At 32.4% G+C, this 5,614-nt stretch overlaps 1 protein-coding gene across 1 annotated transcript in view; it reads left to right on the top strand.

Annotated features, from left to right (window-relative positions):
• The window catches only part of LOC108375519 (uncharacterized), a gene marked incomplete at its 3' end in the record, with an annotated part of 18,251 nt that overhangs the window by 8,520 nt on the left and 4,117 nt on the right, over positions 1-5,614 (top strand). The gene's annotated exons all lie outside the window — the stretch shown is intronic.

Here is a 5,614-nt window from a genome sequence, read left to right as displayed (position 1 = left end):
AAGTCTATTCATGATGAAATGTCAAAGCATACTGAGCATCTTTCTCTTTGACACCATGTCTGAAATCCCACGTGATCTGTCAAATACTAATGCATGAAAATCCTAACCTCAAAAAAATCACCCGTTATTTTTAACAAATTTGCTTTTTTCTTCTTTATGATGCCTTTGTGCTCAATTTGGGAATTCATCGCCTCGCTGTCCATTGATTTGCGTTAAAGTATAATACCCTAAGCGCTTCTGTAATAGTGGCTGCATCGCCACTTGCTTCTAAGTTCACAAGATATCGTACCGTAATATTTTTTAACAGACTTCCTTTGGACTTGGGAACACTTTAGGCTATATTTTTTCTAAGTCTTAACATTTTTAAGTAGCAAATTCCAAAATTTTTTGCCACTTTTCGTGCGGTTCCGCCTTTCCGCAGTAAATCTATTATTTACATTTATGGTTCCTGATTAACTATGTTATTTACTGGTGATCACTTCTTCAATAAATTACAATACAGAAAAAAGTCATCTGACTTCCAACTAAGTAAGAGATAACTGTCAAATGCAAAACTGAGAGTGAGTGCAAAACTGTAACATCTGCCTCAATTTACATTTTTGTCTGCTGGTTTTTTTATTGTTGTTGTATTGACTTCAAATAATTATGAGAGAGGGAGCAGGGATGTACCAACAAGAATATACAACAAAAGGATGAAAGTCTTTAGAACTTGGAAATATAGCGATGGCTGAATTAAAAAGTGTCACACCATGTTACAGTTTTGCTCGTCACTGTACATATGTATGTATGTGTGTACTTCTATTTAAATTTTTTTCATCATCTTTCACCATGCATTACTGTCAAAGTCATTTCTGATCATTCTATTTACGTGTCACTTGGGCATTCAGTGAACCAAAAGCCAATGTAAACAATCGAAAATGGTGTGACAGTGAATGAAATGCTAAAATAAAATTATAAACTTTATTATGCCGATACCTTTGTTTGCTGCAAATGTTTACACACACACATAAATACGCTGACAATTTGTTAAACAAACAAAATAAAAGCTAAATGACGATAAGTAGTAGAGACGTGCAAATAAGGAGTGCAATGCATTGGAAAATACGAAGCTAAAAGGGTTGCGCTCTTTTGATAGCAAACAGTTCAATATTTTTGTTTGAATTTTTACATACATATGTATACATAGACATATTTACGTACATAGATACATACTAGACCGGGGCGGCCGCCATACCAAAGAAAAATTTCTGCAATTAGCCACCATAATTTTAAAGATATGTGCTTAACTTCGAGAGGATTTTCAAGTTGTGATATATCGTTGGAAGTGTACTTCATATATTCAATGGCTACAAAGCTCTCCAAGATCATACACAATTTATCATTTATTCCAAAAGTGGACTTCATACTAACTAAAATTGAATTGAGGGATTTTTTTATAATTCCCGGGTAAACGATCAAAAAATTATGGTTAGATAACACTATTCGTCAAATTGATGGCTAAGGTGTGGCAGGTGAGATACTCCTTTGCACGATGGGGTCAAATGAATTCATCACAACCCCGGCAGGGTTCCACCCATGGGTGGCAACAATTTTGGTCAACGGTCAAATTAAGCTCGTATGCATATAGTTACAAAACCAAAATTTTTTACTTACTAAACTCTTTTCAGAACTCAAAAATAAGAGCAATAATATGAAACTATAATACAGCGTTTTAAATGAATTCGGAGCTAAAGAACTTGATTTTATATTAGTAGCGATATGGATCTACAAATATGGTTCACTGTGCACTAGATCGTATCATCTTGCAAGCAAGAAAACAAAGTTCACAATACCCGCTGATTGTAAAATATTTTTGCAAACTATTTCGAAACAAAGATTTTTTTTGGCCAAACCAAGAGGTCGTCTTTTCATATTTTTCGGTGACTTCTACATTCGCCACGATTTTTTTTTTATAAACAGTTCTACAGAAATAATGAAAATACTTCCTTAGCAAAGATTTCATGATTTTTTGCTGAGCTATAGTTTACTGACATAAGGGTGGTAGGAACTGCGATCTCTACTTTCGACCAAAAATACTTTTATTTTCAAAATTGCCTTGAAAAAATACTTTAGAATCAGGTGTGTACGGCGAACTATTTCCGTTACTGTCTAAGCAAACCGTTAGTGGATTGCACACAAATATTTCCAAATTGGAGTTGTCTTAGAGAAAATCAGAAAAATTGCGTATTTTCTGGCATCGCACAAACTGTTGACCCTTGGTACGTAGGTAACATCATATCGTAGCAAACTACTTTGCAAAGATTACAATAAGACATAATTTACAAATAAAATAAAACGCCAATTAGGGGGAGGATACCGTATACCCTCATATTTTATTTTCATGACCCAGCTTAATGCATTTTAATGCAAGTTTTCCATTAAGCCGGCTATCAAAAGCGCATTTTCAGTATGTAAATACATATATTTTGTCTGACTTCATAATTGAAAGTGCAAAATGTCTATTTAGCATATATCGAGCTATCTTCTGTCCACACGATTATATCCACAACAGTTCTGTTTATTTAATTTTATTTTCGAGTTCACTTAAAGCTCGAGAGTCAGCTGTTATTACCTGTGTTGCTAATTAGATATTTTAACAACTCATAAATATTTTCTTACTCGTTGTGATTACTTAAATAATCAAATAAAATTAAATGGAGCAAGTACCTAGTACGGTAATTGGAAATAAAGTGCCTATAAATATGTGTACGTAGCGAAAATATAAATAGGGAAGAGACATTTTAGTATTCTTTGACTATTTCACTTTTGATTATTTAGTGCTTATTATATTTTTTTTTTATCAAAGTGTAGCAAAGTTTTACTAATATTCGTAAAAATGCAAAAAGTGCGTTCCATAATTATAGTACATCAGCCAAGCGCCATAAGTGAGAAGTTAGAAGTGCATGGTCTTATATGAATTCGCCTTGGCATGAATGGTATTTTTTCTTATAAAAAATGCATTTCACGTCAATAAAACATTCACTAAAAAACGTATACATGAAAGTATTCAAAATAGCAGTTCGGTGAGTTCAAAACGAAGACTCGATTAGTTTCTGTCAAAAATGGTTAACTTTGCACAAAACAGCGAGAGTTTGTTTCGAAGAACACTTAAAAAAATTGTCTGGTTCCTTTCACAACTTTCGAAACTGTTTAATTGTCAATTTTGGTTGTTTAAACTTTCCGTATTTTAGGCTAATTGACCTAATTGTAGTTGAGTGCAAGAATAACTTTCTTCTACGTCTTAAAATTTCCACTTGCCCATTACCACGAACTTTAACTGCCGCACAAATAACGATTAAGCTTTCACTTATACGCTACACTTATGGAATAAAAACTACTGCATCAGAATGGAGGTATCAAAATATTTTATAATGGCATTCTTTGATTGGGGCGGCATGCGTTTGAAAATAGTATGACTTAGGGATGGGTAATGGGGGGTTGAAATTCGATTTATTCCGAATTTCGAACATAGCCCAAGCTTTCGATTATTCGATTCGAATTTCGGAGGTGAAAATTCGATTTAATTCTAACTTTATCGAATTAAAAAAAAAAATATACATATTTTACTGAAAATTTAAAAGTTTGTTTATAAGAATGATAACACAAATCAAAATTGAAACTAATTTTTTGGCAGGTATTACGTGATTTTATTTATTTTTCTTGCTTTATCATACGTACGTTTATACTTATACAACAAATAAAAAAGTCTTACCTTTAATGACAACGTCTTATTTGCTTTTTAAAGCGAGATCTTTAAGTAAACAAGGAACAAAATAGATAATAGGGCATGAAGAGTTCTATCGAGCCACACTTTTGGTTTTTCCATAGCTAAATGGCTGGAATTTCTGACTTATGCCAAAAAATTCACTTCACATTTGTCATCAGTGATAAAAAAGGGAATGTCAATCAGCTGATACCAAAATTTGACGATAGTCTTTGACATGCATTGCGATATCAACATGTGGCCAGTTTTTATGATGTATTTGACACCAAGTGAACAGCTGTTAGTTAAGGCATAATGCAAACCAAGCATTAGATAAAGTTTTATGATCATAAAGTATCTGAAAACTGATTATTTTTTTGTGAATTCATTTGTATAGCTGGGATTTGTAACTATTTAAAGCAATAAATTTATTTTTATGACATTACTTATTTCACTTTTGGAGGGTGAATCAATTCCAAAGTGAATTAATGTCAACTGGCATTATTTCACTTTTGGCCTGTGTATTAATGCCATTGACATTATTGTCATGGAAGTGCAATTTTCCATTTTCTTGTATATTTTTAATTCAATCGCTGCATCGAAAATATTGAATTTTATATACGATGCATCGGTGCAATATTTTGTTGTATCAGATCGACAAAATGTCGATGTATTTCATTGACTTGCATCCTGCATCCCTAAGGCAAATATGCTTCGAATATCGAAGCTTCGAATATCGAATTTACCCATCCCTAGTATGACTAGAAGAGGTGAGTTTGGATTTATACGGTATTTAACTCGGTTTTTATGGCGATGTAAGGGCAGCTTAGCTGATGTGCTAAAATTACAAAACGCAGTATACTATATACATTAGGGTGGTCCAAAAATGTATGGGAGAAAAGTAAAATCGGAAATTTAATGCTCTCACCCCCTAGGATTGTTCTATACCGAAAAAAGTATACCCCTGTTTTTTTATTTTAAAATCAAAATATATCTAGAGGTCGCTCAAAGCGCTCAAAGTTTAAATAAACAATTGGGCATTATTCTCTGAAGTCTTCTGAAGAGAAGCAGAGTTTTCAGATTGAAAAATTTTGATTTCCATGGATTCTATGCCATTTCTACGAAAAGTCTTTTTTTCCCCATACAAAATACATGGGAAACTTTGAGAGCTGTGAGCGACCTCTAAATATATTTTGATTTTAAAATAAAAAACAGGGGTATATTTTTTTCGGTATATAACAATCCTAGGGGGTGAGAGCATTAAATTGCCGACTTTACTTTTTTTGGACCACCCTAATATACATATATACATCTATGTATAAACGTATGGAAATATGCATATACCACAATATATATTCATCTATACCTATATATTTCATATGGCAATTAGCGAATGTTTGTTCTTTTGTTGTTGGTGTTGCTTACAACACAGTCATTCATCATCAAATTATCATGTGATAAATGTTTAGCTGAAATATGACACGTTGTTGATAACTGGAAATAATACATATGTGTGTGTGTATGCACTTAGTACTTAGGTCTTACAATTTATAGTTAAATTTTTAAAAGATTTTTTTCAAAAGAAAATCGCTATGGGCAAATTACTTTAGTAGCATTTCCTTAAAAAGGCCGCTGTAAAAGTTTGTAACTTCGAGTTTCCCTTTTTTATTTACACATTGCCAGTTAGCTGAAAGGACGTCGTAATAAAAAAAAATAATTAAATTAAAATGTTATTCAGAAGTTTTTTTTCTGTTGGAAATTGAACATAAACCATATATGGACTACACATAGACAGTGTTCTTCTGCTTAGAAACGATAATTTAGTTTATTTTGTAAAGGTATGTTTACATTTAAATATAATCTTAATCAAAG

Source organism: Rhagoletis zephyria, unplaced genomic scaffold (genome assembly GCF_001687245.7).
Source record: "Rhagoletis zephyria isolate East Lansing unplaced genomic scaffold, Rhagoletis_zephyria_1.1 Rzeph_scaffold_09036, whole genome shotgun sequence".
Lineage (NCBI taxonomy): Eukaryota > Metazoa > Arthropoda > Insecta > Diptera > Tephritidae > Rhagoletis > Rhagoletis zephyria.
The sequence above is the reverse complement of the archived record's forward strand: the minus strand, read 5'-3'. Positions and strand labels throughout refer to the sequence as shown.